The following is a 25,170-nucleotide window of genomic DNA, read 5'->3' as shown; positions in this document are numbered from 1 at the left end:
AAAAAATACCTAAAACAGGCCCAATTCTTTTTACTGCATTTCGTAGCAATGTATTAATGAAATAGGAACAGCGCACAAATGGCATCCAAGTGCTGTCCTTTTTTAGTTTCCCCATTGACTTGAATAAACAAGTTTCATGTTTTTTTATACAATCAATGGGAAAAACCTGATGTGTGTTTTAGCACACTGACTACCATGAGTTCATGCGCTGTCTAAGGGCTTCTTCACATAGGCGTGATTTAGTCCCGTTATGTGGCCGTGATATTCACGGCCGTATAACCGGACGAAACGAAACTGCTATCTTGTTTGCACTCGTGCAGCTTGTTCAGACAGGCGGATCATCGTTGAGAATTGTTCACTTCTCGTTAAGTGTTTCATAAACGACGTCTGAGGCTGCTGACACGCACTGCGTGTATTTGTTGTTTCTCTGTTTGGTTTTATTTTGTTTTATATTAACACAAAACACCACTGCCAACTAAATAAGCTGCAATCCCTGGGCGGCCCGTTGTGTGAGAACAGAAGGCCACGCAGTGCAGGTTGTATATTTGTGAGCTGTCCCTGTTTGTCGCAGCATAATTGAATTCCCCAGACCCCATTGCTAGCTGTGCAAGGTCTGCAGATAATTCATAGTGGATGGACTAATGATTTTGAATGACATCTGAAGCCAAAATAGAGAACTGTAATATTCCCCATGCCATGTGTTATATAAACATATAAACGTGATGTAACTTCTTTCTCTACTCCCTGTAATAGATTCCTGTTTAACTTCTCTTCTGGTATATAAGCTTTCACACCCAGCAGCAATATATCCTCTGTAGAATATGTCTCTAACAACAGACCACCTGTCATATAGACATGTAAACTTGATGTAGTTTCTTTGTCCAGTGCTCAAGTGTAAAATGGCCGCTGGTTACTCTGTGCCTAGGTTATATATGGCTTGGTCATATGATGCAAGGGTCCAATGAAACTGCTGCCCATATGCAAGATAGTAACAAATTTGGTGACATCAGCTGCTGATTTGCTGCATGCTGACCACTGTAGCAGGAATGATGGGAAATTCGATTTTCACCAAAAATCGGGTTTGTTTTACCCAATTCAATTTGGAGAAAATCAGTTTGATTTTATCGCTTGGCCGATTTAGATGAGCAACACTAACTAGAGGGTTGAGACAACTCTCTAAATTCAAGGATGTCCAGCATTGCCATTTCTATTCACATAGGCTTGCACAGTCATCCATATAAATCAAACTACTAACAACTACTTGTCTGTGAGTATGTATGTGTGTGCGTGATTCTTATGCTCCACCCTTGGTGGTGTTATCGCTCCGCCCCCTGGTGACGTCATTGAAGATCTTACAACACAGAGCCTGACCGACAGAAGAACAACACAGTTAGGGCTCTTGAAAAGGGGATGACAAAAATAACAAAATGAGAATACAACTAAACTGCTATTATGTCAGACACAACTCAGCAGTCCTGGCAGAACACACTGACCTACCTCCACCACAGAGATCCGGTGGGCTAAAGGACCGGTGGTGATGTCACTGCTGTGGGAGAAGCCAAGCTGTGTTTGTCTTGTGTGGTAATCAAGCTATCAAGCTACTGTGTGTGTATGATGTGCCACCAGAAACACTGGTACTATAATTTCCTAATAATTACTAGTCTAAATATGTAAACTGCCCTTAATGTAGATTGATTCATTTGTATTTATGACTGGGCTTAAACAACTAATTTGGTAAACCAATGGGTAATGCCATGCAGACTATTAAATATGTATAGTCAGCCAAGTTCCTTATTACTGCGAAATAAGCAAATGCCTTGGATATGTGATCTATTACCTAAGTAGCATGGTAGAGTGCTTAGGAGGAACTCATTTGCATATAAATCCTTCTGATTGCATTCTTTGTGCTATAGATACCTGCTCTTAATCCTCAAGGCATCAACTCCACATTTCACTCCCCTAGAGCCTGAGTTCTTAGTTCATGGTACTTGTACATGTCATGACTCTAAGGGGTACTGGCACTATGCTCAGTTTACAATGTATCAGAAAGACAACATGGAGCCTCATCTGTCGCTGAAAGGAGTAGCTTATTGAGGCACAAGTAAAGCGCAGTACAGGACATACAGTATTGGGAATTTAGAGACATATTGAGGTGTTGGGCCACATGTATGTGTTGTGTCCCAGAGTAGACTAGGGACCCCACAGCACCTGCTTGGCTCTCTTTTGTGCATTGTCTATGTGTCTGCGTATGTCTCTTTAGATTAGGTCAGTGTTTGGTGTTGGTGCCCCCAATCTGTAATGTGTCTGTGCTCCTGTCACCCTAGCATGCTCAATATTGTGCGAATGGAGAGTGGGCAAGTTAGGGTGTGGGGCAAAGTGAGGAGGAAAAGGAAAGAGAAGTGAGATGTAGTCGGGGAAGGAGGACATGTGGAAGAGACTTCAGCTTCGATGCTGCCCTAGGCAAAAGCTCTAAACCCATCTCACCTGGAAAACTGGATGTGACCCCTCCGGTGGGTAAAGGGCCAGAGGAGCTTCGGGGAAGGAGTCAGCAGAGAATGTTCCCCACTTCCCCACGTAACTACAGAAGTGCAAGACAAAACCCACTCCATGTCTGCCAGTTGGAGTACAAGTCTGGCGTGAGTGAGTGCGCAGAATGACCATTGGGTCCACTATGAGAGGGTCTCAGAAATAGAGAAAGACTGTCCATATTTCCTCTGCTATGCCAAGAGCTCTCCATTGTACGAACCCCCATCAGATAACTGAGACTGATGGGTACTGTGCTTTTGGAAAGGAGCGTTAGCAAACAGAAGTTTATCAGTGACTGTGAGGGAAAGATGGACCAAATTTGTTGTTACCTTAAACTGTTACAGCATGTACTAAGAAAAGCAATGTTACAGATGTTAAGTAAACTGTATGTCTCCTTTACAAACAACACTTGGACTATGGACTCTTTATTTGGTCCCAATGTTTCATTACCTTTAAGAGGACCTGGCGGCACAAGGACATTCAAATTATAATGGTTACTACCATTTCTATTATCTTGCCTCTGTGCGCAGGTGGGCTGGACCACATTTGGACATTGCTGCTGGCAACCATCTTAATTCCCCGCTGTCTCCTCATGAAGGTCTGCACTTGGCTACCACATATGGACCCCAATGTTTGTCAAATACATGGGTAAACATACTAAAATCCTATGGTTGCTGTAAACAGGCCTTCAGTTTAGGTTAGCCCAATCCCCCATCCTTACACCTGCATTGTTTTTTTTTAAGGAACATAGACATGGGTCGGTGATAGGGAAAGAATGTTTGTAGAAATGTTTGTTTGTCCAATCATTGGGCCATGTGAAACTGCACTGGATCAGCTGATGAAAAAGCAAATACTTGTTCGTTGGCTGATCACATCCTTGGTGCAGCTGAAAAAAATTATCCTTAATGGCAATACATCTCCTCCTGTGAAAGAGGGGTGTGCCGCCAACAAAGATAATGCTGTATTGGCATGAACAACTCTACAGTCCAAGTTCTATTGTGTCACAGTAGGGGGTATCATGTCAAATAACATTAGCAGAAGGAGGCTGAAAGAGAACCCAAGTAACTTCACCCAAAACGTAACCCTATAGCTGTGACTAGAGTTAAGACCAGTATTCTACTAGCCATGCATGGCCATCTCATAAAGGTGTGGTAAGATGGTATCGCAGGATTGTTCTCACACTGGTGACTGGTGGTCACTGCTGATCTTCATCCTTCATAGAAAACAATAGTCCCTGGAGGATTAAAATGACTTTCTGGTCTTGGGACAAAATTCTGTTCCAGGACTGGGAAGGGAGGAAATTGCATATTACCTGCACTTGTTCTTCTCTGCTGTCCCTCCAATCAGCCCAATGCAGGTCCTGTTATCAGCCAACGTAATCTTCACATTTCCTAATCCTCACAATGTGTTGATTCATTTGATCAATACTGGCCAATCAGAGAGCAGTATACAGTGTGCATTAGATAGTTAGAAAATTGCTGTGGCCATTTTAGATGGCCGAATTAGAGCTTCAAACTGGTGAACTAAAGAGACATCAGAGAAGGACAACTATAGGTAATATACCGTCTCCTGTTCTTGGAGTCAGAATTAAGATACGTTTATGTGATACTATTGTCGGGTGCAAGAGCACCTGACAGTCCTCCCAAAGACTATCGCTCCTATGCTTTCACACAGGAGCAATAGTCATTCAGTGAATGGAGGTGGAGCTCGCCAGAGATCTCTACCAGTCCCGCCTCCATTCATTCACATTGAACATGCAGTCGTTCAATGACTGAACGACTCCTGTTTGCACTGAGTGAAAGGTTGCTCACTAGTAGCTTTGTTTCATTCAGCTGAAATGCAGCAGCTAGTGACTAATGAGTGATTTCTCATTCTGCTCCCTGTCAGTTCCTGTGTGCACAGGGTATCTTTATGTCCTATAGCTAACTTTAATGAATTCAAGTCTCAAGGTCCAGGTGAATTATATTCTAGGATACTAAAGGAAGCAGTGGAAGTAATTGCTGAACCACTCGCAGTAATCTTTGAAAATTCCTGGAGAACAGGAGAAGTCCCAGAAGATAGCAGAAGGGCAAATGGTGTCCCTTTCTTCAAAAAAGGGAAGAAGGTGAATCCAGGAAACTACAGGCCTGTGAGCCTGACTTCAATAATGGGAAAGATCTTTCAATAAATTATTAAACAGCATGTATGCAAGTACTTGGATAAAAATGGAATAATTAACCAGAGCCAGCATGGGTTTGTAACAAACAAATCATGCCAGACAAATCTAATTTCCTTCTATGACAAAATCACCAACTGGGTTGATTAGGGAAATGCAGTGGATATAGTATATCCTGACTTTAGTAAAGCATTTGACAAAGTATTTCATACCATACTTGTTGAAAAAATGACCAAATATTGGATTGACATGACAACTGTTAGGTGGATTCACAACTGGCTGAGTGATCGTACTCAAAGAGTGGTCATAAATGGCTGCACATCCAAGTGGAAGAATGTATAAAGTGGGGTACTACAAGGCTCTGTCCTCTGTCCTAGGCCCAGTGTTGTTCAACATTTTTATAAATGATCTGGAGGAGGAAATTGATGGGAAACTGATCAAATTTGCAGACGACACAAAGCTAGGAGGGATAGCTAACACTAGGGAAGAGAGGAAGAATATTCAAAATGATCTGGAAAAGCTTGAACGGTGGGCGACGACTAACTAATCATATATTGAACATGAGTCAACAATGTAATGCAACAGCCAAAAAGACAAACACAATTCTGAGATGTATGTATGAAGAGAAGCATAGAGTCTAGAACATGTGAGGTCATTATCCAGCTCTACTCTTTCTTAGTCAGACCTCATTTAGAATACTGTGTCCAGTTCTGGGCACCCCACTTTAAAAAAGACATAGACAAACTGGAGCAAGTTTAGAGAACAGTTACCAAGATGGTGAGTGGTCTGAAAATCATGTCCTATGAGGATCGGTTAAAGGGGTTGTCCCGCGGCAGCAAGTGGGTCTATACACTTCTGTATGGCCATAATAATGCACTTTGTAATGTACATTGTGCATTAATTATGAGCCATACAGAAGTTATAAAAAGTTTTTTACTTACCTGCTCCGTTGCTAGCGTCCTCGTTCCCATGGAGCCGACTAATTTTCGCCCTCCGATGGCCAAATTAGCCGCGCTTGCGCAGTCCGGGTCTTCTGCTTTCTTCAATGGGGCTCCGTGTAGCTCTGTGTAGCTCCGCCCCGTCACGTGCCGATTCCAGCCAATCAGGAGGCTGGAATCGGCAATGGACCGCACAGAAGAGCTGCGGTCCACGGAGGAAGAGGATCCCGGCGGCCATCTTCAGCCGGTAAGTATAGAAGTCACCGGAGCGCGGGGATTAAGGTAAGCGCTTAGCGTTTTTTTTTTTACGTCCCTGCATCGGGGTTGTCTCACGCCGAACGGGGGGGGGGGGGGTTGCAAAAAAAAAAACCCCGTTTCGGCGCGGGACAACCCCTTTAAAGGATCTGGATATTTTTGGCTGCAAAAAAGAAGGCTGAGAGGAGACCTGCTAGCTGTCTACAAATATTTGAAGGTTTGTCACAGTACAGAGGAATCAGCCCCATTCTCATTTGCACAAGGAAAGACCAGAAGCAATGGGATGAAACTGAAAGAGAGGAGACACAGATTAGGTAATAGACAGTGAGGGTGATCAATGAGTGGAACAGGTTACCACGGGAGGTGGTGAGTTCTCCTTCAATGGAAGTGTTCAAACAAAGGCTGGACAGATATCTGTCTGGGATGATTTAGTAAATCCTGCACTGAGCAGGGGGTTGGACCAGATGACCCTGGAGGTCCCTTCCAACACTACCATTCTATGATTCTATGAGAGTAAAGAGATTACCCATGAAAGTAAAGAGATGTAAGGGTTGACTGTAGACCAGGGGCGTAACTATAGAGGATGCAGGGGATGCGGTTGCACCCAGGCCCAGGAGCCTTAGGGGGCCCATAAGACCTCTCTTCTCCATATAGGGAACCCAGTACTATAAGTAAAGCATTATAGTTGGGGGCCCTGTTACAAGTTTTGCATCGGGGCCCTGGAGCTTCAAGTTACGCCTCTGCTGTAGACGTATCTAAACTTTCAGGTTTGGAGTGGAGGAAGTAGAAGGAGCTGTTAATAACAGTCGCATATCATGCACATAAGTGTTTCTGGAGCCTCCTAAAACAGATGATATGTGAGATAAGGGGAAGGAGGTCATGTAGGTGGACATTTTACTGGACTTCCTGCTAGTGATGCAGTTGAAGAACAATACAGTTGATAACAATATATTTTATTTGACTGCACACAATAGAAATGAGACAGACTACTCCTAAAAAATTCTTGTGTATAGAATGCTGCCTAAAGGCACACTATGCATGATAGATCAAGGAAATTGCCACTATTACTAGCTTTTGAAGGCCTGTATTGCTGGTGAGGACAATCAGTTCTGTCACTCAAAAAGCATGTGTAAAATGGCTCAGTTACCTCAGCAGTTCTTGGCTTGTGGGAGGGTGACACCACACCTGAGAAGCTCAGCTTAGTGACACCCATCCTAAAGATGCTACTTAATTGCCTCTGATGCAAATCCAAACTTGGAATATACCTCCTAAATGATATACAGTGATACCTTGGGTTAAGAGTGCCTCAGCTTACAAGCTTTTCGACTTGAGAGCAGGCTCTCTCCCGAATTTTTGCTCTGATTTCAGAGCAAAAACTTGGGTTAAGAGCCTTGCTTTCAATGGTGCCGATGGACTCATTAAAAGCAATGGCCTGCCGGCAACCCCTGCAGTGATTTTCGGGGAAGGGCTTTAAATATAAGCCCTTCCCTGAAAAATCTTCCCTAGCTGTAGTAAAAAGTAAATACTCACCTGTCCGCGGCTGCCGGGGCTCAAGCGTGTATAGCCGCCACTTTTTCTCCTTGCATTTTTAATCCCTGTCTGCTGAAAAGCTTCAGAGCAGTGTAGGTAGAACAGGCGGCGGCTAGACGCGCCTGAGCCCCGGCAGACAGATGAGTATATATATTTAAATTTTTTTTTCCACAGCCAGGGATGATTTTTAGGGAAGGACTTATATTTAAAGCCCTTCCCCGAAAATCACTGCGGGGAGGTGGCGTCCTATTGCTTTTAATGGACAACGCCATCCCCATTGAAATTAGTGCGAAAGCTTCACGATCTGGAACAGATTAATGGCTTTTTCATTCATTTCAATTGGGAAAATTGATTTGACTTACGAGTGTTTTGGGTTAAGAGCTCCGTCACGGAAGGAATTAAACTCTTAACCCAAGGCACCACTGTACTGCATTTAGCATCAGGCAAATTTGGTCAGATTCCAGGTCCCAGTGGGTTTTATGAGCTTATGGTGATCTCTGAGCATTAGAAAGGAAGCCTAGAAGCAAAGATCAAAGTAGGTCCCCCTTATAGTTGTTGTTTTGTAATCTAGGAATCTAGGACTTTCACATAATCCTCGGCCAGTTCCACACTTCCTTGTTCGATAACAATGCAATTCCTGTGGAGTCCTGCACAAGTTCTTGTCACCTAATGTTAAAAGGAATGGGACCGATGATTCTCTTACCAAGGTCCCCATAGCAATCATATAGTTTGCTATTATGGTATACATGCCTTGGATTTGGGTAAACATATAGACAGAGGGCACCTGTGACTTTGCCACCCAAGGGCAGACATGCACCTGGAGCAGGCCATGGTGGTAGAACTCATTCTGCCACTTGACACAAACTTAACGCGTTCCCTGTGTTGTTCAGCTGGTAAAACCTCTTGAGTTATCACTGTGTACAAAACAAACTGTTGAATGAGAATTCAGCTCTACGTCTGAACTTCCTCTTGGATCAGTAAATGACTGATCTAGCGTCTAAATATGCCCAGACTAGCGTAATTAAGATCACCATATAATCCTATTCATAATACTCATAGACTGAGTTTTTACATCTCTTCCAACATCCATTTTCATATGCAACACCCCTGTTTGTATGACTAATTGGTTGCTTTATACCATCAATAAACAGAGCCCCATTTCCACACAAAGATAATCTTTCAAATGATTGAAAGATATAGCGATCTATTTGCATAAATTGTTAATGGCCATTACTGGCCATCAACACTTTATCATCTTCGTTTGCATGTAAAAGGGCCTCCAGGAGCTTTAATCACATGCCCAGCTGTGCACACAGCTGCATTGTTCTCGGCTGTTGGTACTTTACAATGTTATCTGCCGGCTCCCCACGGAGATAACAGCCTGTGGTCTACTAAGAGACAAATGTTCAGTAACTCATTTTCGGTCGTTTAAACAAATTTTGAGCGATAATCGTTACGTGTAAATGGGCCTTTAGTCCTGTTGCATATGTCCATATTACGGCTGTGTAATATGGCACCAATAGCCTGCTATGTGCGTATATCAGTGTGAAAATCATTGGAATGCTCTATGCTTCTAGTAAAGAATATGAGACATTAATAAGATACCATATAGGAGCACATGGTGTACTAGCAGGCCCAAAAAGGACCCCAGGAACTCTTGAGTTTGTGCATGAGTTCGTGCACAAAGCTTTGCCAATGAGCAATAGCACTCTGTTCATCCCAGTGTCATGGTTTAAGGACTATGTGAAAAAACACCAGACAATGGCTCAAACTCTCTGTCGCCACCGGGAGGCCACCGCATTGGCCACTGTAGGTGATAATGCCTTCAATGACATTTTCCCAGTACACATGTGATGCTGTGGATAGAAGAATGTTAAATTACTGCACAACTTAGGATGTGGAATGCCCCATTCATCTGGCACCCACTGTCACGCCACGTTTGAAGTCCGATAATGTCGCCTTGCTATCAGCACACTGGCCATTGTTCAACCTCACTCACAAGATAACATCTCACAACTTATGCAGGTGTGGATGTTCCCAAGTCGTCGCCTGAGGTAACGCCACTGAGTAATCAGTTTATGTACTGCTATCCCATCACTTTTGGCATGTCAATATAACTGATCAATCATGTTTCCTGTAGTTTCTACACAGAAGACAAAAGACCAAACCTAAATTTTATGTGTATAGAGACCTTCTAATTCTCAACCGACAGATGATGTCAAGGGGAGAAAGGATTAGGAATGTAGAATTTTACATGTCCTTTTGCTCTCTGAGGAGATAAGCTGTCACCAGAGGTGTCTAGCAGCGGGTTACTCCCCTTTCGCCATTGACAACACATGCACAATATAAGTGTGGATTTGTATGGGGGGATCTGGAGGAATAGCTGTCGATCGAACACGATTGAAGGTGTATGGGAACCTTAAGGGATAGGCAGAAGAATATATTTTTATGGACACGAAAGACAATAGAAATCTGAAGAATGAGGACAAATCACTTTGTAGGCGGGGTGTGAGATGCGTCATAGGATGCAATTTATGTCCTGACTGACTTTTCTTAGGTAAAATGCTTCATTTCCTCCAGTGATGTTGAAATAATAGTAAAAGGAACCTGTTCCGTTGAGCAAGAAGTCTGATCTGCCATGTTATAGAGCCGGAGGAGCTCAGCAGACTGATTTTGTGGAAAAATATTAAAGGGTCTGTCCAGTTGTAAATTATTTATGGCTTACCCTCAGGATAGATCATCAGTGGTAGATTGATGGTGGTCCGTTGCCGGGGTCTCTTGTCAATCAGTTGTTTGACCGGCTAATGTTCTCGTGTGCTGAAGTGAATTCTGCAGGAAGCAGACAGCTCAGTTCTTACTGTAGTGGCCAGTCTTGGTATTGCAGGCCAGGTTACCATTGAAATGAATTAGACCTTTTTCTTCAATATCAAGCCTGGCCACTACAGTAAGAACTGAGCTGACTGCTTCCTGCAGAAATCAGGCTAGTGTATAAGCACGCTGGCCTAGCAAAGAACTGGTCGAAGGTGGTCCCAGGTAATGGCCCCCTGCCAATGATAACTTATCCTGAGGATAGGCCATGAATAATTTACAACTGGACAACCCCGTTAAGTAGAACTTGTATTTTATGCTTTGAAATTATTGGGTTTTTTTATACTCAGGAGTCCAGTAGGCGGTCCTACTGAATGATTAACAACTATATGTATACTCATACGTAGAATGCTGTCAAACGCTGAGTAGGACCACGCACTGTTCTCCAAAGTTTTGAAAGAGAAGAAGGCATTTTAATCAAGAAATTACAAGTTATTCTGAATCTTTTTACACAAAACTATATATCAATCTGCTTAGCTTCTCCTGCTCTGTATCATGCTGCGGGTAGATTGGACAGCACGTTCATTTTGACAAGTTCCCTTTAATGGTACATTTACACACGCAGATAATCGCGCAAAATTCATCAGAAGCTGCCAGTTTTGAGTGATCATTTTGCTATAGCTACTAATGGGCTAATCAGTCCATTAGTAGCTAACTAGCTTCATTTGCATGTATTTAGAGAACAGCAGGTGGTCTGTTCTCTAAATACATCACTATTGTTCTCCAGTGGTACAGTTGCTGAAGGAATGTTATCAGCGCTGCCCATGGAGAACTCAGTGTGTGGTCCGTCTTATCAGTCCGGATGGATTTTAAGCTGAGATGAACTCTATGGGCACACATTTGCATACAACAATTATCGCTCAAAAGATGGTATTTGAGCGAATTTTGAGCGATATACGTTGTGTGTAAAAGGGCCTTATGGCTCTGTTTATATTAGCAGCATGGCTTCTATTCAAATTGGGTCCTAATAGATCCCATTGATTTATAATGCGCTCCATCAGGTTTCCATAAAGATTTAGGTTTTTTTTATAGTAAGCATACTGTGCACACTGCATTGTTCTTATTGTCAAACACTCCAAGAACCCCGACGAAAAGGAAAAAAATTGTAATGTGAACAAAAGCTAAAAAGTTGTTATTAATGATTTAATTATGTATTTAGTATGATAATCCTGTCAATTATACACCCAATCCATTCACTAGACACAGAATGTATGGAATTCAATCATGGAGTTATGAAAAAACATCCATGAGGCACACCTTTCTGGGAAAGAGATATCCGAAAATGACTGTCCCGATTGTGTTGCTGTAGATGTAACAGGATTTGCATAAAGAGATTATAGGACACTCGTATATTAGAAATATAGTATTGTAATTCATACTTGTTGCCATCTTTAGTGGAATATTTATCTCCAGAAGAATTTTGGAAGCTTCTACTCACTTCATTAGTGGTAAAATGCATTTGATCCATGTGATTAGGTTTTGCATAATCTATCATTTTAAAGTCATGCCTCCTGATCTGTTATACAGTAGATCTGAAAAGAGTTTTCAACACATTTCGATTAACCCCTTCGCGCACCTCCACAACTGCCACTCTGCCCTTGTAATAAAGCTCTGTCCACATTGTCTTACAGGTTTTTTTTCGATGTTTTATCTATAACAGATGCCTCTGATGTATACAGTACAACTTTGCAGTTGCATACATTGCACATGGGGCCCACTGTAGAAAAACATACTGTGTGGTATAATTTATTGGAGTACCAGATCATATACAGTAACATAGTGTGTAAGGCTGAAAAAAGACATATCTTCAATCAATTCAGCCTATTACCCCCCAATGTTGATCCAGAAGAAGAAAAAACATGAGGCAGAAGCCAATTTTCCTAACTTTAAGAGAAAAATTCCTTCCCAACTCCAAATCTGGCAATCAGAATAATCCCTGGATCAACAACCCTTTTGAAGTAATCAGTGATTAAAACATGTAATATTGTTACACTCAAGAAAGACATCCAGATTCCCCTTGAACTCTGAACTGGTTTCTCGCCTTTCTTGTTTCTCATTTCTTGTGCTGTATCATGCAATACTTTGTTGATTTTCTTTTCATTTTGCATTAGGAAATGCATTTTCCCATTTAGTCTTTCCTCAAGGTCCAAGGATAATGGTCTTTGCCTCTTTGGCCCCTGCACACGGCAAAGCCGGATTCCGCATGCGGAATCCTGCAGTGGAATCCAGCTCTGCCAGCAGCGGCATCCACGCATACCTGCCGTATTCTCTTTTCAGCTGTACTGCGAATGATTCACACGGCTCGCCGTCGGACGTGCGCAGTACATATTTATTTTTTTAAACCCCTGCTATTCTTGCGGAATCCGTTTAATTGCGGAAGGGCTGCTGATTGGACAGCTTTCATTGACTTCAATGGAAGCCGTACGCGCAGAATTTGAGGATAAATCCGTAATATCCGCAGTACTGATTAGCTCTGTACACTCCTCCTATAAAATTTGTGCATTCTAAAATTATTGTTGGTTTTTTAAATTGAACAGGCTGATTCCTCCTATAACCAGTGATCAACTGTGTTTGAGGCCCAAAGAACATACTTAGCATTGTCACTAACCTCTTGTGGAATGAGAGGCACAGCATTTTCATATCACATTGATAGGCACATAATTGATATTCCTGAAGTTTCTTCTTTTTCAGATCACTCGGAAAAATCTTTCCAAGAAGCCATAACTGTTCCCGTTATATACATTTCCATTTCATGCAATTCCCAAGCAAGTTGAGAACTTGTGTAGAACCTGTCAGTGTAGATGTGATTGCCTAAACCACTCGTATGTGCATGCAAAACCTGTGCTAAGTAAATCACTATTCAAGACATAAATGGCAAATCAGGACGAATAAGACTCTCTGCTGTTGTCTCGCCATAATCAGGAATGTGAGAAAACATATAACCATTTTCCGAATCACACAGACAAAACATTCGTAGGCCCCTCTTTGTAGACTTCTTCAGATTGTAGCACTTGAATTCAATCTGTCCTTTGAAACTTACTGTGCTCTCATCTATAGCCACATTTCTTCCGGGTACACAAAGTTCTTCGCATTTATTTTCAATGTACTCGCATTCTTCACCTTGCTCTCTCGGGTACCCACACTCACTTGAACCGCAACTAGAGGAACTAAATACAGCATCCAAAAGGTTGGAGACAACGGAAAGAAGAAAAAACATCCTTGAAGGATGGGGTTTGGTCTAGCCATTCCTCGGTAAAATAGTCAAGTAATTGTGCCTTTTAAATTCAGAGCCATGTACAGTATTACACCAAGGAATGCCATCCTTTCATAAATGCCACATTGAATATTTTGTTAGGGAAGTCATCTTCTGTATTTTTTCCATTGCATATATATTTGTTGTGGTCACAATTTCGCCAATAAGCTCACCTAAGAAAAAGAGTTGGAAATATTCAAGATCAGTTTTTGCCCAAGCACTTTGAAGAAGAGTGAATTTCTGTTGCGTAACAGTACGGGAACTTTATAAGATCACCATTAGGGATGAGCGAGTATACTCACTAAGGCACTACTCGCTTAAGTAATGTGCCTTAGCCGAGTATCTCCCCGCTCGTCCCGAAAGATACAGGGGCCGCCGTGGGGCGAGGAGCTGCGGGGGAGAGCAGGGAGGAACGGAGGGGAGATCTCTCTCTCCCTCTCTCCCGCCCGCTCTGCCCCGCTCCCCGCCGCAACTCAGCTGTCAGCTGTGGCGGCCCCCGAATCTTTCGGGACGAGCAGGGAGATACTCGGCTAAGGCACATTACTCTAGCGAGTAGTTCCTTAGCAAGTATACTTGCTCATCCCTAATCACCATCATGATAAACCTTCCAGCTACTTGTAACAATTGCCTGTAATTCTGTGACTGGTGGGGTGGGTGGAGTTGAGCAAATCACGGGAAAAGAGAACAAGGTAGAGGATAAAGTGAGTTAGCAAAAGAAAAAAGTACGGTAAAGCGAGACGAGGGGGTGGAGTTAGTCACCAGAGGTGAGAAAGAGAAAGGCAGTTTAGTAAAGAGCTGCCGCCACAAAAAGAAGGGTACCGGAGGTTGAGAGGTGAAGGACGGTGTCGGATGCAAGTCAGTGTGAGAGAAGTGTGTTTGCAGCAGCAGGAATAGAAACTGAGCCTATTTCCACCCTGTACACAGAAGTTGGAGTCAGGGCAGGCCTGTGGACGCTGAGTCACAGAAGACAGACTTTCTAAACGTCAGTGTAACTTGCCCCTGCATAAAGCAAGAGTCAGGCAATCCTGCATCAGATCCACCTTCCCTTCGTAAATAACCAGCCGGAGCAACCCTCCCCAGATAACTGAGACTGATGGGTGTAGCCTTTTTAAGTGTAGAAAAGTAGAAACAAGTAGAAGTAATTCTGAATTGATTAAGAGAACTGTTAAAGTACATGTGTCTCAAGATTTGCAAAATATGAACTGTTGATGGAACTTTGTTGCGAGAATTGAGTAAACTGTGTAACTTCGGTTTACTTTATCTGATCTGGTCTGGACTCTTTTATTTAGCTGTCACCAAAACATTTCACAAAAAGGTGTGGCTCATATGTAATTCAAATTACCACATTCTTAGTTGTTGTTAGAACTTATACCACTGCGCATAACCGAGCCAGGCTGTGTCGTGACCCTCCGGGTAGGGACAGCAGAGCCCGTGTTGACAACCCACTTGTTCCCCGCTGTCTCCACACAAAGTGTCTATGCTCGGCTACTGCACTTGCAGGACCGGTTTCTTCATACTGACTTTCATCACTAGAGTCTCCTTCATCTTCACTGTCCTCCATAATCCACTTTACAATACCTTCATCACTTACACGCTTCATCCCTGCGAACAAGCACAACCACGAGAATATAACACGCTGTCACATGGCATGCCGAGAAACAACTTGCACTATCTTCTTGCTGAAAGAGTCGGACAGGCTCCAACAGTTGAGTGTGTGGACAAACACAAAAAAACCCTGTGTTGGACGTCTTCTGACACTGGAGCGGTACAGGAAAATCATAATGTCGGACAAGGTCCAACATAGGATTGGAAAGGGTTAATATTGATAGTACCCCCAAGTGTATCTTAGTAGTAACTATGCTTCTTCAATATTAATAGTACCTCTAAGTACCTCCTGAGAAGTAACTGTGGCCCTAAGGCCTCATGTACACAGCTGGGTCGGATTCCGTGTGGGGGCAGCAGCGTCTGCGTGGATCTCTGTACTTCCGGGTTTTCTATACTGCGGATGGTCCGCACGGCATGTTAACTGCATTCTATGTGTCAGTACCATTATGACAATACTATGTTTTTATATTTTTTCATGTTTTATGACTTTAGAAAAATTAAAAACTCTTTTCTTAAAGAAGAAAATGCTTTTCATTGTCATATTCAGAACTTCATAACTTTTTTGTTTTTACATTGATGGATCTTTGTGAGGGAGCGTTTGCGCGGGGTGAGCTGTAGTTTGTTATTTTTTGCTACCATTTTTGGAGTACACACAGCTTTTTGATTACTTTTAGAGATGAGCGAGCGTACTCGTCCGAGCTTGATACTCGTTCGAGTATTAGGGTGTTCGAGATGCTCGTTACTCGAGACGAGTACCACGCGATGTTCGAGTTACTTTCACTTTCATCTCTGAAAAATTTGCGCACTTTTCTGGCCAATAGAAAGACAGGGAAGGCATTACAACTTCCTCCTGTGACGTTCCAGCCCTATACCACCCCCCTGCAGTGAGTGGCTGGGGAGATCAGATGACACCCGAGTATTTAAATCTGCCCCGCCCGCGGCTCGCCACAGATGCATGCTGACAGAGATCAGGGAAAGTGCTGGTGATGCTGCTGCTGCTATAGGGAGAGTGTTAGGTGTTATTTTAGTCTTCAAGAACCCCAACGGTCCTTCTTAGGGCCACATCTGACCGTGTTCAGTACTGTTGAGGCTGCTTTTAGCAGTGTTGCACAATTTATTTTTTTTTGTATATCGGGCGTGCAGACCATAGCGTCCTCAGTCTGCAGTTATTTTACTCAGTATAGGGGCAGTACTGGTGAGGCAGGGAAAGAGGTATACTGGCTATATAGGCAGTGGGCTTTTTCCCAAAAATACAATATTAGGCCTGCCTGTCACTGCCTTCAGTTTACTGCGTCTCTGCTGGGGGTAGTAGTTGTTGAATTAATACCCAGCCTTGCGCATAATTGTTGCCTGCCTCTGCAGTGCGTTACGTACGCGAAGTCAGCCTCCAACAGGGCAATCGAAATACAGTGCATATCACAGGCAGTGGGCTTTTTCCCAAAAAGTTCAAAAAAATACAATATTAGGCCTGCCTGTCACTGCCTTCAGTTTACTGCGTCTCTGCTGGGGGTAATAGTTGTTGAATTAATACCCAGCCTGGCGCATAATTGTTGCCTGCCTCTGCAGTGCGTTACGTACGTGAAGTCAGCCTCCAACCACAGGCCAATAAGCGGCACATTTAATTACAGCGTTCTGTTTCTGCTAATCTCGTTATACACCATGCTGAGGGGTAGCGGTAGGCCTAGAGGACGTGGATGGGGGCGAGGACGCGGAGGCCCAAGTCAGGGTGTGGGCACAGGCCGAGCTCCTGGTCCAGGTGTATCGCAGCCGACTGCTGGGGGATTAGGAGAGAGGCAAGTTTCTGGGGTCCCCAGATTCATCTCACAATTAATGGGTCCACGCGGTAGACCTTTATCAGAAAATGAGCAGTGTGAGCAGGTCCTGTCGTGGATGGCAGAAAGTGCATCCAGCAATCTATCGACCACACAGTCTTCTAGGCCGTCCACAGCTGCAACTCTGAATCCTCTGGCTGCTGCTCCTCCTTCCTCCCAGCCTCCTCACTCCATGAAAATGACACATTCTGAGGAGCAGGCAGACTCCCAGGAACTGTTCTTGGGCCCCTGCCCAGATTGGGCAGCAATCGTTCCTCTCCCACCAGAGGAGTTTATCGTGACTGATGCCCAACCTTTGGAAAGTTCCCGGGGTTCGGGGGATGAGGCTGGGGACTTTCGGCAACTGTCTCAAGAGCTGTCAGTGGGTGAGGAGGACGATGACGATGAGACACGGTTGTCTATCAGTGAGGTAGTAGTAAGGGCAGTAAGTCCCAGGAAGGAGCGCACAGAGGATTCGGAGGAAGAGCCGCTGGACGATGAGGGGACGGACCCCACCTGGTGTGATAAGCCAACTGAGGACCGGTCTTCAGAGGGGGAGGCAATTGTAGCCACAGCACAGGTTGGAAGAGGCAGTGAGGTGGCCAGGGGTAGAGGCAGGGCCAGACCGAATAATCCACCAACTGTTTCCCAAAGCGCCCCCTCGCGCCATGCCACCCTGCAGAGGCTCAAAGGTGTGGCAGTTTTTCACTGAGAGTGCAGACGACCGACGAACTGTGGTGTGCAAGGTTTGTCGCGCCAAGATCAGCTGGGGAGCCACCACCACCAGCCTCACCACCACCAGCATGCGCAGGCATATGATGGCCAAGCACACCACAAGGTGGGACGAAGGCCGTTCACCGCCTCCGGTTTGCACCACTGACTCTCCCCCTGTGCCCCAACCTGCCACTGAGATCCAACCCCCCTCTCAGGACACAGGCACGACCGTCTCCCGGCCTGCACCCACACGCTCACCTTCGCTGTCCTCGGCCCCATCCAGCAATGTCTCTCAGCGCAGGGTCCAGCCGTCGCTAGCGCAAATGTTTGAGCGCAAACGCAAGTACACCGCCACGCACCCGTGTGCTCAAGCGTTAAACGTGCACATAGCCAAATTGAACAGCCTGGAGATGCTGCCGTATAGGCTTGTGGAAACGGAGGCTTTCAAAAACATGATGGCGGCGGCGGCCCTGCACTATTCGGTTCCCAGTCGCCACTACTTTTCCCGATGTGCCGTCCCAGCCCGGCACGACCACGTCTCCCGCAACATTGTACGCGCCCTCACCAACGCAGTTAATGCCAAGGTCCACTTAACAACGGACACGTGGAGAAGCACAGGCAGGCAGGGCCACTATATCTCCCTGACGGCACATTGGGTGAATTTAGTGGAGGCTGGGACCGAGTCAGAGCCTGGGACCGCTCACGTCCTACCCACCCCCAGAATTGCGGGCCCCAGCTCGGTGGTGGTATCTGCGTCGGTGTATGCTTCCTCCACTAAACCACCCTCCTCCTCCAACGCAACCTCGCAATCAGGATGTGTCAGCAGCAGCACGTCGCCACCAGTCGGTGTCGCGCGGGGTGGCAGCACAGCGGTGGGCAAGCGCTAGCAGGCTGTGCTGAAATTACTCAGCTTAGGAGAGAAGAGGCACACGGCCCACAAACTGCTGCAGGGTCTGACAGAGCAGACCGACCGCTGGCTTTCGCTGCTGAGCCTTCAACCGGGCATGGTCATGTGTGACAACGGCCGTAACCTGGTGGCGGCTCTGCAGCTCGGCAGCCTCACGCATGTGCCATGCCTGGCCCACGCCTGTAATTTGGTGGTTCAGTGGTTTCTGAAAAGCTACCCACGCTTGTCAGACCTGCTCGGAAAGGTGCGCCGGCTCTGCGCACATTTCCGCAAGTCCAACACGGACACTGCCACCCTGCGGACCCTGCAACATCGGTTTAATCTGCCAGTGCACCAACTGCTGTGCGACGTGCCCACACGGTGGAACTCTACGCTCCACATGTTGGCCAGGCTCTATGAGCAGCGTAGAGCTATAGTGGAATACCAACTCCAACATGGGCAGCGTAGTGGGAGTCAGCCTCCTCAATTCTTTACAGAAGAGTGGGCCTGGTTGGCAGACATCTGCCAGGTCCTTGGAAACTTTGAGGAGTCTACCCAGATGGTGAGCGGCGATGCTGCAATCATTAGCGTCACCATTCCTCTGCTATGCCTCTTGAGAAGTTCCCTGCAAAGCATAAAGGCAGACGCTTTGCGCTTGGAAACGGAGGCGGGGGAAGACAGTATGTCGCTGGATAGTCAGAGCACCCTCATGTCTATATCTCAGCGCGTTGAGGAGGAGGAGGAGGAGGGGGAGGAGCATGAGGAGGAGAGGGAAGAGACAGCTTGGCCCACTGCTGAGGGTACCCATGCTGCTTGCCTGTCATCCTTTCAGCGTGTATGGCCTGAGGAGGAGGAGGAGGAGGATCCTGAAAGTGATCTTCCTAGTGAGGACAGCCATGTGTTGCGTACAGGTACCCTGGCACACATGGCTGACTTCATGTTAGGATAACTTTCTCGTGACCCTTGCGTTACATGCATTCTGGCCACTACGGATTACTGGGTGTACACACTGCTCAACCCACGGTATAAGGAAAACCTACCCACTCTCATACCCGAAGAGGAAAGGGGTTCGAGAGTGATGCTATACCACAGGACCCTGGCGGACAAACTGATGGTAAAATTCCCATCCGACAGCACTAGTGGCAGAAGGCGCAGTTCCGAGGGTCAGGTAGCAGGGGAGGCGCGGAGATCAGGCAGCATGTACAGCGCAGGCAGGGGAACACTCTCTAAGGCCTTTGCTAGTTTTATGGCTCCCCAGCAAGACTGTGTCACCGCTCCCCAGTCAAGGCTGAGTCGGCGGGAGCACTGTAAAAGGATGGTGAGGGAGTACGTAGTCGATCGCACGACCGTTCTTCATGACGCCTCTGCTCCCTACAACTACTGGGTGTCGAAGCTGGACACGTGGCCTGAACTCGCGCTGTATGCCTTGGAGGTGCTTGCTTGTCCTGCGGCTAGCGTCTTGTCAGAGAGGGTGTTTAGTGCGGCTGGGGAATCATCACGGATAAGCATACCCGCCTGTCAACTGACAGTGCCAACAGGCTTACACTCATAAAGATGAACAAAGCCTGGATTTCCCCAGACTTCTCTTCTCCACCAGCGGACAGCAGCGGTACCTAAACAATACGTAGGCTGCACCCGCGGATGGAAGCATCGTTCTCGATCACCATAAAAAACGGGGACCTTTTAGCTTCATCAATCTGTGTATTATATTCCTCCTCCTCCTCCTGCTCCTCCTCCTGAAAGCTCACGTAATCACGCCGAATGGGCAATTTTTCTTAGGCCCACAAGGCTCAGTCATATGACTTTTGTAAACAATGTTTATACGTTTCAATGCTCATTAAAGCGTTGAAACTTGCACCTGAACCAATTTTTATTTTAACTGGGCTGCCTCCAGGCCTAGTTACAAATTAAGCCACATTAACCAAAGCGATTAATGGGTTTCACCTGCCCTCTTGGTTGGGCATGGGCAATTTTTCTGAGGTACATTAGTACTGTTGGTACACCAATTTTTTTGGGCCAACGCCTACAGTGTAATCCTAGTAATTTTTATGGGCTTCGCCTGCACTCATGCTACAGCAAGGTGTGTGGGGTTGGCCTACACTTTTGCTACATAAATGTAACTGTGGCCTTGTCTATACTGCAATTACTGAAATGTGAAAGAGACTGTTATCTCCCTAAACTGCTGCAACGGGAATGTTACTGTGGCCTGTCTTGATTACTACTACTACTGAAATGGAACTAATACTGTGCTCCCCCTATACTGCTGCTTCGGAATTGTTACTGGGGCCTGTCTTGACTGCTACTATTACTGAAATGGAACTAAGACTGTGCTCCCCCTATACTGCTGCTTCGGAATTGTTACTGGGACCTGTCTGGACTGCTACTACTACTGAAATGGAACTAATACTGTGCTCCCCCTATAATGCTGCTAGTGATATGTTACTGGGGCCTGTCCCTAATGCTACCGCTGAAATGTTACTAATTCTGGGCTCTGCCTATACCGCTGCTAATGCTATGTCACTGGGGTGTGGAAACGGAGGCTTCCCAAAGACATGATGGTGGCGAGGCCATTTCCCACCAACGCGGTTACTGTTAAGGTGCATATAACCACGGATACGTGGAGAGGATACGTAGTGCCTCAAAAACATCCTCCTCCTCCTCCAACAATGAAAACATTCTTGGCAAATACCTTTGCATTGGTCCATCTGGTGGCAGTCCAAGAATTTCACCTTTACCGACACAACAAGAGAGCCCCCACACCATCCCCCCGCTACGGCCCACTTAATCCTGGTCACATTCCGAAAACCAACTAAATAAAACCGCGCTACTAGGTCCACAGTCACCACCACATTCCCACCAACGCGGTTACTGTTAAGGTACATATTACCGGTCTGACTGGGGCATGCACTGTGGGCCAAAGCACACCTGTATTGTATGTGACGTTAGCTCTGCTGAGCAGGGCACTGCAATGGGATTTATTTATGTACCGCCGGTGGGTTCCAGGGAGCCACCCATGCTGTGGGTCCACAGGGACTTCACATTAGGGATTTGTACCTGCCAGTGTCTATGTATTAAAAACCCCGGTCAGACTGGGGCATGCAGTGTGGGCCAAAGCCCACCTGCATTTCATCGGACGCAACCTCAGCTGTGATGGGCAATGCAATGGGATATATTTATGTACCGCCGGTGGCTTCCTGGGAGCCACCTATGCTGTCGGTCCACACGGAGTTGTAACTGCATGTGTCTACTTATAAAGAACCCCAGTCTGACTGGGGCATGCAGTGTGGGCCGAAGCCCACCTGCATTAAACCTCACGTTACCTCAGCTGTGCTGGGCACTGCAATGGGATTTATTTATGTACCGCCGGTGGGTTCCAGGGAGTCACCCATGCTGTCGGTCCACACGGACTTCACATTAGTGAGTTGTACCTGCCTGTGTCTATGTATTAAAAACCCTGGTCAGACTGGGGCATGCAGTGTGGGCCGAAGCCCACCTGCATTTCATCGGACGTTACCTCAGCTGTGCAGGGCAATGCAATGGGATATATTTATGTACCGCCGGTGGCTTCCTGGGACCCACCCATGCTGTCGGTCCACACGGAGTTGTACCTGCCTGTGTCTACTTATAAAAAACCCCAGTCTGACTGGGGCATGCAGTGTGCAATACAGGAGCAATACAGCGCTAATGAGACGTGCACAGCTACGCTAGCATAGGAGTCCGCTGTAGGCACGCGATTGCTGAGGGTTTGTGCAGAGGTCTATGTCCTTGGTGCAGTGAAAGTCCGCTTCCTGCCTAGGATTGCTGAAACTGTGGGCCGAGGCCTATGCCGTGGGGGCGGTGCAAGTCTGCCATGTTTGGCCGCTCAGATCAATTTTTTGTTCATGTCTTGGGTTTCCTAGGACCCACCTATGCTGTTGGTGCAAACTTAGTTCCCATCGCGGTATTTGACCTGTCTGGCACAAAGGCACTGACTGACTTGGGTAGGGGGCAGAGCGCAGACGGCTTTCCCCTTGCAGTGTGGATTGAGCTATGCGACACCTTGACAGAATGAATACTGTGTGGCACATGGGTTCCCTATTGCTATGCCCACGTTTGCAGCTCCTGATGGAGGTGGCACAGGATTGGAGTTCTCATTGCTTCTGTACAGCATTGTGGGCTATCGCCCCGCCCCTTTAAAGAGGGTCGCTGCCTGGCCCTGCCAACCCTCTGCAGTGTGTGCCTGCGGTTCCTCCTCATGGCAGACGTACTTATAAATAGACATGAGGGTGGTGTGGCTGTGAGGCCAGCGTGTGGCATGAGGGCAGCTGAAGGCTGCGCAGGGACACTTTGGTGTGCGCTGTGGACACTTGGTCGTGCGGGAGGGTTGGGCAGCATGTAACCCAAGAGAAGAGGCAGGGGTGTGTCCCGCAGGCAGTGCTTGTGCTTAGTTGGAGGTAGTGTGGTGCTTAGCTAAGGTATGCCTTGCTAATGAGGGTTTGTCCGAAGTAAAAATTGGTGGGGAGGGGGGCACTCTTGCCGCTATTGTGGCTTAATAGTGGGACCTGGGAACCTGAAATGCAGCCCAGCATGTTGCCCCTCGCCTGCCCTATACGTTGCTGTGTCGTTTCCAGCACTTTCTTGGGTTTTGCAGATTTTCACAAATGAAAACCTTAGCGAGCATTGGCGATATACAAAAATGCTCGGGTCGCCCATTGACTTCAATGGGGTTCGTTACTCGAAACGAACCCTCGAGCATCGCGAAAAGTTCGACTTGAGTAACGAGCACCCGAGCATTTTGGTGCTCGCTCATCTCTAATTACTTTTTATTCAATTTTTCATTTCTGTTCGATTTTTATTGGCAGATGGGGTGGCCCAAAAAACGCAATCCTGGTAGTACATGTTTTTTTTACTCTTTGAAATAAATAATATGATGTGCCAAAATCAATTATGTTTCTTTTTTTATTGTTTCGATCATTTTGTGGGAAAAAGGGGGTTGAATTTTTTATTTTTTCTTACTTCTAAAAATGTAATTTGACTTAAATTTTACATAATTTCCAGTCCCCTTAGCGGACTTGAACTTGTGATTTTTTGATCACTTCTACCCAATACAGAATTATTACAAATGATCTTCTTAATTTGAAACACTTATAACTTCCATTTAACCCATTTACGACCAGCCACTGTATATATACGGCGGCTGGTGCTGGGCTTAAAGGACCACCGATCGTAAAAATACGGCGGTGCTCTAAGCCTCCTGCTCTGCAATCAGTCAGAGGGCAGGTACGGGTTATCAGCTGTTAGTGACAGCTGATAACCTGGAGCAGAAGGCAGGAGGGGTTTTTAACCCTTCCTGCCTTCTGCTTCCCCGATATACAGTGCTCAATGAACACTGTCGGGGCAAAGTGAAAGTAAGAAGTTCTTTCACTACGGGAGCCTCGGGGGGTCATGTGACCTCCTGGGATTCCCTGCTACTGCAGAGCTGGAGGATCAGACTTAGACCCTGGCAGCTCTGCAGGTGACTAATGTCACCACAGGGGTTGCTATCCCCTGCAACTGGGGATCCTATGGACGCCCCAGCTACAGTGGGAAAATGTCAAATAAAGTTAAAAAAAAAAAAAGTGAGTGTCCCCCCAGAGGTCTTATATGACGTCATGGGGGACATAGATAGTAAAAAACACAATTACATACATAAGTAAAACAAAACAACAGAATAAAACAACAAAACATACATAAAAAAGAGAATAACACAAAGCAGACGCCAACAAAAACCGTCACCGTATGCGCCCTATAAACCAAAACCATACATACTATATATCAAAACGTCCGAAATAAATAGAGGAACCCATTTCCATACTTTATTTTAGTGTAAATATAAAAATAATTTTTAAAAAAACTATAAATGTTAAAAAAATCATTTTTTTTTAGCATTTTACCCCCAATAAAACTAAAAAACGGAAAAAAAAGTCAGTGAAAAAGATATTAAAAAAATAGTCCTATATGTCACGGAAAAAAAAACGCAGCAAAAATAATTTTGGTAGCTAAAGGAAAGAAAATAGAGCAGTAAAACCGCCACATGGGTAAAATCCCTAAAAAGTGTCTGGTCCTTAAGGTACAAAACAACCTGGTCCTTAAGGGGTTAATGACACTCAGAAACATAAATTTGAGATAAATCGAAACAGAAAATCGAAATGTTTTGCTGCACAACATCAAAAATACTTTCTACATCAGAGGTGTTCAATATGAGCCCCCTTTGTCATTCGACACACATAGAGCCTGTAGTCAAGTTTCTGCCATACAGGTTGTAGAGTATCACGATTGACTGATGAAATGGCTTGTGATGCCGCAGATCATACGTGGTGGGTGATAATGGGGCATGTAGACCCTTACACTTCCCCAAAGAAAAGAAATCACAAGACACAAGATCAAATGCAGGTCAAAAAGTAGCTTTATCTTTAAAGACATGCAGAAATAAAGGTTTAGTGTTTTAATCTTCACCATTTATGCTGCCACATTCTTTATACTATTTTAAGACACAAGATCTGGGGAACGTGGAGGCCAAGGTAGACGTTCACTATCATCACAACTTGCACCGCCAATGCATCTGTTTGCTATGGTAGGTGCCTGTTGAGCTCACTTCTGACTACATCATG

Source organism: Eleutherodactylus coqui, chromosome 8 (assembly GCF_035609145.1).
Source record: "Eleutherodactylus coqui strain aEleCoq1 chromosome 8, aEleCoq1.hap1, whole genome shotgun sequence".
NCBI lineage: Eukaryota > Metazoa > Chordata > Amphibia > Anura > Eleutherodactylidae > Eleutherodactylus > Eleutherodactylus coqui.
The sequence above is the reverse complement of the archived record's forward strand: the minus strand, read 5'-3'. Positions refer to the sequence as shown.